The sequence below is a fragment of the Pipistrellus hanaki genome (assembly GCF_964339955.1).
Source record: "Pipistrellus hanaki genome assembly, chromosome: 5".
Lineage (NCBI taxonomy): Eukaryota > Metazoa > Chordata > Mammalia > Chiroptera > Vespertilionidae > Pipistrellus > Pipistrellus hanaki.
This window is the reverse complement of record NC_140507.1, coordinates 26059440-26071272: the sequence shown is the minus strand read 5'-3', so window position 1 is coordinate 26071272 and position 11833 is coordinate 26059440. Positions and strand designations below refer to the sequence as shown.

Below are 11833 nucleotides of genomic sequence, written 5' to 3'. Positions count from 1 at the left end.
AACTGTACTAAAGATAAATAACTTAAAGACAATCATTTGAATGTGTGCTACTTGAGCGCCCACATCTGCCTGACACCTAAGCCCCCTGAAACGGAGGTGAAGATCAGAGTGACCTACCCTACATCAGCAAGTCTTCCTCCCGGAAATTACTGCTCTTGCTTAGGGCCCTACATTAGCTGGTCTCCTGGGAGAAAGGGCAAGCAGCACCATAATCCATCTTAAGGTTCCTAATTCTGGGATGGTTCCACGGTCCTTAAACAGCCGATGGCAAATTCCACAAACAAGGGTTCTTGCAAACAGCTCTCACGAGCTTGCCCTTGTCATCCCCCTGATCCAGGCTGACCATCACTGTCTAAGGTATGGGTTGAGCAGAAAACTTCTTAATGATGCAGACTTCCCTAAATTCTTTAAATTCTGTAAAGAAATTCTGTCCTCTTCCTCATCACTATTAAGAAAATTAGTTACAGAATCATCATCTTTGTTTTCCTCGGGCTTTATAGATATTTTTTTTCCTCAACAAGACGAGTTTCGGCATGCACTGCTCTGCTTCCAAAACAGGTCACAGAGCAGTAGAGCACTTGGCAGGCCAGGCGGTGCAGTGGTATTTGGATTTCTCCAAGCAGATCACACAGAGGAGGGTGCTCTCACTGAGCCACGCCATGGTCTCCCACTCCCGCTGCGCGCTCTAACTTCATGGTTTCTAAATTAACTCCTTAACGGTTGGGAAGTCCCCTTACTCTCATTTGCCCTTTCCAAGTCTTTCTCTTAAAAAAATTTTTTTTTAAATTGATTTTAGAGAAAAAGAGAGGGGAAAGCGAGCTAGATACATCAATGATGAGAGAGTACCATTGATGGGCTGCCTCTTGCACACCCATATTGGGGATTGAGCCCACAACCTGGTGCCCAGACTGGGAATCAAACCATGACCTTCTGGTTTATAGGTTGATGCTCAACCACTGATTTACACCGGCCAAGCAGTTCTGAAACTTTTTTGGTCTCAGAACCCCTATACACTCTTAAAACTTATTAAAGACTCAAAGAGCTTTTATTTAAGAATCAAAGAGCTCTTGTTTATGTATCTGGGCTTTATCGATATTTACTATATTATAAATTAAAACAGGAATTTAAAACATCAGCAAGTTCATTTCATAAATGTGAACATAAGCAATATTTCTATGAAAAAAATATTTTTCAAAGCAAAAACATTAATAAGAAGAGTGGAATTTTTAATGCCTAGCTTAATAAAAGACAGATGATTCCCATATCTGCTTCAGTATTCAGTCAACTGTAATACAGTGTTTTAGTTTAAGAATACAAAGGAATCTGTACTCATACAGATTCGTAGTTGGAAAAGGGAGGAAAATTTTAATGGTTTTATCAGATAATTTTGGTTATTCCCCTTTAATATCACACCAAAATCCAAACAACTATTAGTACCTAGAATATATAAAGAACACTTTTTGTATTCTGTTATATTAAAATCCATTGGTCTATTTTTGGATGATTTTTTTACTCATGCATGGTTTTGTAAAATCATGCATTGGTCATTTGGGAAATCTTGGATCTGAGTTATGCAGATCTTGCAAATATTTACATATTACAGAATCTATAATAATAGAAGCATAATATGCTAATTAGACCAGATGTCCCTCCAGACGACCTTTGGAGGAAGTCGGGCTGTGAGAGAAGCCTGGGTCCCGGGTGCCAGAGGGAAGCTGCGCTGGCAGCTGGGGGAAGGAAGATGTACTCTTGCATGAATTTCATGCATCTGGTCTCTAGTCTACACTAATAAAAGAGAAACATGCAAACTAACTATCACTCTGCTATGCCAAGCCATGCCCACTAGCCAATCAGGAGCAAGTATGCAAATTAACCTAACCAAGATGGCAGCTGTCCATGGAGCTGGAGCAAGAAGGAGGCTTGGGTTGCCCCAGCAATGGAGGAAGCCAAGCTTCCCGCCCGCTCTGGTTGGCCCTGGCCTCCGCTCAAGGCTACAAAGTTTCAATTATAGAAGATAAATAAATCCTAGATATTTGCCCTGGCCTCTGCTCAAGGAGGTGCTGGGGGGAAAAAAGAAAAAGAAAAAGAAAAAAAAGAAGGGGCTGGGACCTTTGGTTGCCGGGGTGTGTGTGTGTGTGTGATCAGGCCAGGATGGGACAGCATGGGCCGTTGGGGGTAAGCAGACCAGCAGGGGGGCCAGTTGGGGATGAGCAGGCCGTCAGTGGGGGTCAATTGGAGGTAGGTGATCAGGACAGCAGGGGGAGCAGTTTGGAGTGAGCAGGCCAGCAGGGGATCAGTTGGGGGTGAGCAGGCCAGTGGGGAGAGAAGGTGTGGGCAAGCAGGCCAGCAGAAGGGGCAGTTGGAAGTGATCAGGCTGGCGGGGGGATATTTGGGGATGAGCAGGCCAGCAGGGCGGGGCAGTTGGGAGCAAGCAGAGTAGTTAGGGGCAATCAGGCAGGCAGGCAGGCAGGTGAGCAGCTGGAGCCAGCAGTTCTGGATTGTGAGAGGGGTGTCTGACTGCTGGTTTAGGCCCCATCCCTGTAAACCAGCAGTAGGACATCCTTTGAGGGGTCCAGATTGGAGAAGGTGCAGGCCGGGCTGAGGAACACCTCTCCCCCTCGTGCACTAATTTCGTGCACTGGGCCACTAGTATAATATAAAGAACCACATTTGTCAATAACATCACCTACCTTATCAAAAAGATCTTTACATTTTGGGAAACTTTCAACCAATGGCAGTGAATACAATTTTCCAAAATCCTCATTTTTACCCCAACACTTGAATTTTATAATTGGAAACAAATACTATTTTCCTTCAAGTGGCAGGCTCCAGAAAATATCTGCCAAATACACACGTCTGACTTTGTTAGTCATGTTTTCAAGTAAAAATGGTGTTTCATGAAGAAGTTATTAGTTCAGCTTGAAACCAGAATAGTTTCACAAGTGTTTTTCTGAGACAATCACTCAATGTACTTTGAACAATCAATGTACCTGAAAACAGCCAAGGTACAGCAGAAGTGCTCTATGTACACTTTCTATTTCTTCACACTGATTTTTTTTAGAAGGATGCAGAGCTTTAAAAAAAAAAAAAAAGATATATATATATATATATTGGGTCGGCAGCTAAGTAATTGCGGATTTTTAAAAGAAAATCAAAGACAATTTTTTCATGGAACTAAATAACTTTATTCTTTAATGTATTGCCCATTTTGATCAATGACCTTTTGCCATCTTTCAGGCAGCATCATAATCCCACGTTCAAAAAACTTCTGTTTTTTATTAGCAAAAAACTGAATCAGGTACGATTTGACATCATCATCATTATTGAAATTTTTACCATTCAAGGAGTTTTGTAAAGATCGAAACAAAAAGTAATCAGATGGTGCAAGGTCAGGACTATATGGTGGATGTGGCAAAACATCCCAACCAAGCTCCATTAATTTTTGCCGAATGACCAAAGATGTGTGTGGCCTTGCATTGTCATGATGGAATACAACACCTTTTCGATTTGTCAATTCGGGCCACTTTTCTTCAACTGCATTGTTTAATTTCGTTAGTTGTTCAATGTAGACATCAGAATTGATCGTTCGGTTGGGTGGTAAGAGTTCAAAGTAGACAATTCCTTTGTAATCCCACCAAACTGATAACAAAACCTTCTTTTGATGAATATCAGCTTTTGATGTTGTTTGAGTTGGTTCACCTGGCCTGCTCCATGATCTTTTCCGCTTGATATTGTTGTAAACAACCCATTTTTCATCGCCAGTTATCAGTCGTTTTAAAAATGGATCATTTTCATTACGTTTCTTTAGCAAATCGCAGCTGCTAATGCGTTGCGTTAACTGTGATTCTTTCAGTTCGTGAGGAACCCATGTATCGAGTTTTTGAACATAGCCAAGTTGTTTTAAGTGATTTTCAATGCATGTATGTGATACATGAAGCTTCTCTGCAATCTCACGTGTTGTACTGTGACAGTCCGAATTGATTATTGCTTTGATTAGGGCGTCATCAACTTCAACTGGACGACGAGAGCGTCTTTCATCTTTGAGTGAAAAATTACCAGAACGAAATTTGGCAAACCAATTTTGACACTGCCGTTCTTTTAAGGCTTCGTCACCATAAACAGCACATAACTTTTTATGAGCTTGTGATGCGTTTTTCCCTTGCGGAAATAAAAAAGCAAAATATGACGAAAATGTTCCTTTTGATTTTCCATTTTTCAACGAACGCCAAACAAAAACTACAAAACAGATCAAAAAACTTTTTTTACTGATTAACAGCTGAATAGCCAACTATCAAATACAAAATGTGTTTTACATTTGTACTACGTCTGCAAACCTAAAAATTCAACTGAAGCCATATATGTGTGAAACCCGCAATTACTTAGTTGCCGACCCAATATATATATATATATATATATATAATTTGATTTCAGAGAGGGAGTGGGGAAGAGAAACATTAACGATTAGAGAGAGAATCACTGATTGGTTGCCTCCTGCATGCCCCCCTACTGGGAATGGAGCTCACAACCCGGGCATGTGCCCTGATTGAGAATCGAATTGTGACCTCCTGGTTCATAGGTTGATGCTCAATCACTGAGCAACACTGGCCAGGCCTGACACTGAATTTTTAAAATACATGTACTAAAGGGTCAAGTTTTAATAAAGTTAAAATTTCCAGCTTCATCCTAAGTAAAATCCCCACCACCACCACCTGAATGCTCAGTGAGGAAGACTAAATTATCTACTATACAGTTTGATACCATTGCCTAAGGCTGTGGTCGGCAAACGGTGGCTCTTGAGCCACATGAAGCTCTTTGGCCCCTTGAGTGTGACTCTTCCACAAAATACCACGGCCTGGGCAAGTCTATTTAGAAGAAGTTTAAGTTTTAAAAAATTGGCTCTCAAAAGAAATTTCAATCTTTGTATTGTTGATATTTGGCTCTGTTGACTAATGAGTTTGCCGACCACTGGCCTAAGGCACCAGCAATTTTTACCCCCATTGCTTTTGTACAATCAGTACAAAAGTCAACACAGTGAAAAGTAATACCTTAGAATTATAATAAAAACAATTTAATTTCACGGGTTATCTAAAAAACCCTTGGCGGTTCCAGGAGCCTACACACCAGACTTTGAGAACTCTGGCAATATACATGTGATTGTATGTATGTATGTATATGTAATATATTTTCTCCCTAAGTTCACATTTCTGTATGCTAAATATAATTCCCTAGATTTGATCTGCCAGAGTTTAAGAGGGCCCTCTAGGCAAAAAGTTTCACCTAGAGACCTGATCACAATTTTTCTTATAACTTCTGTGATTTTGTCCAGACACATGTCTCAACTAGACTCTCTACACGTGTTCTTTTGGGGCCATAGCAGACACCATGTCACTTCCTTGAGGAAGAACATCTGGGAAGTAGCACTGTTACCTGCCCTGCAGGTGAACGCCATGCTGCGTCTCCTGATTTATGGGTCTGCCTTGATGAGCAAGAGGTGTGGTAAACTAAATTGAGTCCAAACACTCCACATGAGTCTCCAAGATCAGCCTTCAGAATGACTCAGATCTCACTTATTAGCCAAAATTGCTTCCTGAGTTGGAATCCTGAGCTTGCTCTCTCCTTACGTTGGTAAGCAATGATTTACTTCTAATTCTAATAGGAAACATCAGAGGTAATATCATGTAGGCCACCTCAGAGATTTTTCTGATCCTAAAGACCAGTCCTCTAGTTCTTCCTTTATTAAAAACTAGAGGCCTGGTGCATGAAATCTGTGCACAGGAGGAGGGGATCCCTCAGCCCAGCCTACACCCTCTCTAATCTGAGATTCCTTGGGGGATCGGGCCTAAACTGGCAGTTGGACATCCTTCTCACAATCCTGGACCACTGGCTCCTAATCACTCACCTGCCTGCCTGCCTAGTTGCCCCTAACTCCCTCCCTACTCCCACCCCCTGCCAGCCTGGTCATAGACAGCCATCTTGTGAGGGTGTGAAGGTCAATGAAGACTACATGACACCTAAAGGGTCCTGATTCACTACATGCCAGATCACCAGGACCTGGAAAATAAGCTGATTCTTGCTGTGGGGGTTATTGTTTAACTGTTCTCTCATGAAACCATGAGATTCCAAACTTTGCCAGTTCGAAATCTTTTTTTTTTTAATTCTTTATTGATTATGGTGTCACATAATTGTCCTCATCCCCCCATTCCCATCTCAAACCCCTCCCCATGTATACCCACCTCCTGTTGTCCATGACCTCTGGTTAGGCTTATGTGCATGCACACAAGTCCTTTGGTTGATATCTCCCCTTTGCCCCCACCCTCCCCTGCCTTCCCTCTGAGGCCTGACAGTCTGATCGCTGCTTCTCTGTCTCCAGGTCTCTGAAACCTTTTGAAGTCTGTGACAGAATGCTATAGTACCAGCCAAGGAGGTACTATGACATTCTGACAGAGACTTAGAAGGTGGGTATGTTCTAAGTGGCAGGGTATAAGAGGATATATGAAACAGGATGTTTGGAGTGGTTAGTCTTAGGTTAGATATTTAGGTTGTAATACATTTTTTTTAAATTTTATTGATTTTTTACAGAGAGGAAGGGAGAGGGATAGAGAGTTAGAAACATTGATGAGAGAGAATCATCGATCAGCTGCCTCTTGCACGCCCCCTACTGGGGATGTGCCCACAACCAAGGTACATGCCCTTGACTGGAATCGAACCCGGGACCTTTCAGTCTGCAGGCCGACGCTCTATCCACTGAGCCAAACCGGTTTCGGCTGTAATATTTTTTTCCTATGTAATATTGTATTTTGTGCCCATGTCTGATTAACTTTTTCTAAAAAAATTTGATAATTTTATAGACACCTTCACTAAAAGATGATTCATCTATGAATATTAGTTTGAAATTAGTTGAAAATCTACGAATGAAAGTTATAGAAATATTACACAGTAGAAAAATATATTTTTCCTATTTCAAGGAAAGAAACTAATTGTTCTCTATTGATGATTAACTTGTTTTTTTGTTAATCCTCACCTGAGGATATTTGGATGTTTTTCCCACTGCTTTTCAGAGAATGGAAGTGGGAGTGGGGAGAGAGAGAGAGAGAGAGAGAAACATCAACATGAAAGAGACACTTCTGCCAAAACCGGTTTGGCTCAGTGGATAGAGCATCGGCCTGTGGACTGAAAGGCCCCGGGTTTGATTCTGATCAAGGGCATGTACCTTGGTTGCAGGCACATCCCCGGTGGGAGGTGTGCAAGAGGCAGCTGATTGATGATTCTCTCTCATCGATGTTTCTAACTCTCTATCCCTCTCTCTTCCTCTCTGTAAAAAAAAAAAATCAATAAAATATATTTTTTTAAAAAGAAAGAAAGAGAAAGAAAGAAAAAAAAGAAAGAAAGAAAGAAAGAAAGAAAGAAAGAAAGAAAGGAAGAAAGAAAGAAAGAAAGAAAGAAAGACACTTCTCCTGATTGCCTCCCTCACACAACTGGGGTTGGGGAGTGAACCTGCAACCCAGGTACTGGCTCTTCACTGGGAATTGAATCTGTGACCCTTTGGTGCTTGGGCCGACACTCTAACCACTGAGAAACACTGGCCAGGACTCAATGAATAACTTTTTAAAATATATATATATATATATTTTATTGATTTTGTACAGAGAGGAAGGGAGAGAGCGAGAGAGCTAGAAACATCGATAAGAGAGAGTCATCAATCAGCTGCCTCTTGCACACCCCTTATTGGGGATATGCCAACAACCAAGGTACATGTCCTTGACTGGAATCGAACCCGGGACCCTTCAGTCCCCAAGCTGACGCTCTATCCATTGAGCCAAACCGGTTTCGGCAATGAATAACTTTTTTAAAAAAATCTTTATTGTTGAAAGTATTACAGATGTTCCCTTCTCTCCCCATTTCTTCTAGCCCACTTCGCCCCCCTCCTTCCACTGCCGTTTGATGATTAACTTGTAAAGATAAATTCCTAGAAGTCCAGAGGAATAGAAATTTAAAAAAATAAACTTTTATAAGAAAGATCTGTGAGTCCAGGATGGCTCAATAGTTGAGCATCAACCTGGAAACCAGGAGGTCATTGTTTGATTCCCAATCAGGGCACATGCCTGGGTTGTGACTTGATCCCCTTTGTGGATGCACAGGAGGCAGCTGATCAATGATTCTCATCATTGACATCTCTCTCTCTCTACCCCTTCCTCTCTGAAATCAATAAAAAATTCCATCTAATAAAGACAGAATATGCAAATTGACCGTAACTCTGCAACAAAGATGGTGGCACCCATAGCCAATAAGGAGGGGATATGCAAATTGATGCGATAAGGCAAGAGGCCGAAAGGCAGCTCCAGCAGGAGCAAAGGCAGTGCCAGCAGCCAGGGGAAGGAAGGCCTATTCTTGCACGAATCTTCATGCTTTGAACCTCTAGTGTAGGGGTGTCGAACTCAATCAGAGAAGGGGCCAAAATCTAAAATCCAGCCTAAATCGCGGGCCGAATGGTTTACTGAACAGTCATAAACTGACAATGTCATAAACTGACAGCGGAGTGCAGTGATGACAGTGCGGTGCGGGCCACATTGCAAGGCCTGGCGGGCTGGATTTGGCCCGCGGGCCTTGTGTTTGACACATGTGCTCTAGTGTGTGTGTGTGTGTGTGTGTGTGTGTGTATATATATATATATATATATATATATATATATATAGTAAGTAGATCTTAGCCCAGCCAGCCAGTGTGGCTCAGTGATTGAGAATTGACCTGTGAACCAAGAGGTCATGGTTCAGTTTTGGTCAGGGCATGTGGCTAGATTGTGGGCAGGATCCCCAATGGGGGGCATGTAAGAGGCAACCAATTGGTGATCCTATCTAATCATTGATATTTCTATCTCTCTCCATTCCTCTCTCTGAAATAAATAAAAATATATTTTTTAAAAAAGAAATTAGGTATGCTTAAAAAAAGGAAGTAGATATTCTTTTAAAAAATATAGGTTTTATTGATTTTTTTTTTACAGAGAGAAAGGGAGAGGGACAGAGAGCTAGATACATTGATGAGAGAGAAACATCGACCAGCTGCCTCCTGCACACACCCCCCCCACCCCCCACTGGGGATGCACCCGCAACCAAGGCACATGCACCTGACCAGAATCGAACCCAGGACCCCCAGTCCATAGACTGATGCTCCATCCACTGAGCCAAAACGGTTTTGGCAAGGAAGTAGATCTTAAACATTTTCATCAAAAGAAAAAAGCTATGTGAGAATATGTATGTTAACTAAACTTATTGTGATAATCATTTTGCAATATATACATATATCAAATCATTATGTCATATATTTTAATCTAATACAATGTTATATGTCAATTATATTTCAATAAAACTAGAAAAAATAAAAATTTTAATTTTTAATTAAAAATTTGAAATTTTAGAGTTAAAAGCTGTGAAGATAGTACCAACATATTACATTAGACTAGTTATCACATCACAATTAACAAACTTACAATGATACATTATTATTAACTATTGATGTTATTATTAACTAAGTTTCATACTTTATTTAGATTTCCTTCATGTTTACTTCATGTCCTTTTGTTTCAGTATCCCATCCAGGATACCACATTACATTTAGTCATCGTCATCTCCTTAAGCTGCTCTTGACTATTACAGTTTCTTATACTTTTCTTGCACACAATCAAGGGTACAGTTTATCAACATGACATCACTACTGCTGATCACTTGACTGAGATAGTGTTGTCAGTTTTCTCCACTGTAAAGTTATTTCACTCCCAACTTCCACTCTACTCTTTGGAAGAATGTTACTTTGCACAGCTCACAGGAGAAGGGAGTTAATGCTTCATCTCCTTAAAGGCAGAGTATGTACATAAATTTGGAATTCTTCTGAATGGAATATTTATCTATTCTCCTATTTTATTTATTTATTTATTTATTTATTCAATCATTTATTTATATCCATATGGACTCTTGAATATTGATGTTATACTTCAGGTTATAATCCAATACTATTTATTTGCTCAAATGTTTCAGCTTTGGCCACTGGGGACTCTCAGTTAGCTCTTTAATATACACTTATTAGTGGTGTGTGTGTTTGTGTGTGTGTGCGTGTGTGTGTGTGTGTGTGTGTGTTTAGCACCTTCCTACTAGGCATTTTAAGATGCTCCAGGCTCAGCTTAAATATTTCCTGTCCCATCCTAGAATCAGCCATTTCTCCAAGGAGCTATGGTTCCTTTTATTGAAGAACTAAGGTCTGATGTATGAAATTCATGCACAGGAGGTTGAGGGGGTGTCTCTCAGCCCAGCCTGCACCCTCTCCAATCTGGGACCCCTTGGGAGATGTCCAACTGCCAGTGTAGGCCCAATCGGGATCAAGCCTGAACTGGCAGTCCAATCCGGGACTGCTGGCTCCTAACCACTCGCCTGCCTGGCTGCCTGATTGCCCCTAACCACTCTACCTGCCAGCCTGATAACCCCCTAACCACTCCCCTGCTGGCCTGATTGACACTTAGCTGCACCCCTGCCAGCATGATTAGCACCTAACTGCTCCCCTGCTGACCCAATCACCCCCAACTGCCCTCCCCTGCCGGCCATCTTGTGACAACGTGGGGTGGCTATCTTGTGATGTGATGTCGTGAAGGTAAATTTGCATATTACCTCTTTATTATATAGGATGATATTAAAAATTTAGATCTGGGTGCAAAGTATATATGTTGCTACTGGAGTGTCATTATTTCTAGGTCTGCTCAACTGACAGAGCAAGGAAAAATATGTGTGTTTATTATCTGTGTATATAGACATACCTATACATATTTTTACATGTATCCACTTGTAACCATATTTAACTTCATATGAGTTCATACTGAGGCATCCAACTCTAATCCATTACCACATGGATCATTCTAGCCTCTTCCACTTGTTTATTTGTAATCTCCCACTTCAATAGTGAGAAACTAAGCCTGCACCATTCACTTACATAATTGTTCAATTCTAGTACACATACCTAGTGGTTTCTGATGTGTTAATACATATTCCTATGGGAACCAACTTTGTCAACTATGGTAGTTCTTATGTGCTGCTCTGTTTGCCTTCAGTCTTAGAGCCACCACTGATTTTCAAAGTTACATAGGTCAGTACCTTTTTCCTTTAGTCCCGTCAGTGACGTTATTTCATGCAAGAAACAGAAGCCCGATGCACGAAGATTCGTGCTAGAGTGGGCCTTCCTTTTCCTGACTGCTTGCACCACCTTTCCACTCTGGCCCTTTTTGCTCTGGCTCCGTCTTCCCATGCTGCCCAGAGGCCCTGAGAGACCAGGGGTGGGGTGGAATGCCTGCACCATCGCCATGGCGATGATGCAAGCATCTCCCCCCATCGCTTGGCGCCTGTGTATGCAAATCAACCACCATCTTTGTTGGGTTAATTTGCATATCACTTCTGATTGGCTGGTGGGTATAGCTGAGTGATGATTAATTTGCATGTTTCTCTTTTAGTAAGTAAGATTATTAGATTCTTTTCTCATTGTCTGCATTCCATTCTAGAATTCCCTAATCTATTAAATTTTTTTTTAATTTTCATACATTAAAGTAAACTGCATATAAAGTTCTATGGATTTTTGACAAATACATAGTATCATGTACTAACCATTACTATATCATACAAAATATAATACCATATAGAATTTTATCACCCCCTGCCTCCAAAAATCCTGTTTTACATATTGAACCCTTCCCCCACCCAGACCCCTTGCAGTCATTGATCTGTTTATCAACACCATGCTTTGCCTTTTTCAGAACATCGTATAAATAGAACCATACAATATGTAGCCTTTTCAGACTGAC

The 11833-nt window shown here is 41.1% G+C and overlaps 1 pseudogene across 1 annotated transcript; it reads right to left on the bottom strand.

Annotated features, from left to right (window-relative positions):
- Nucleotides 1-227: 227 nt before the first annotated feature.
- On the bottom strand, nucleotides 228-661 carry LOC311622302 (zinc finger HIT domain-containing protein 3-like; annotated as a pseudogene). The gene has a single exon. The product of its transcript is annotated as a zinc finger HIT domain-containing protein 3-like (transcript).
- Nucleotides 662-11833: the final 11172 nt, after the last annotated feature.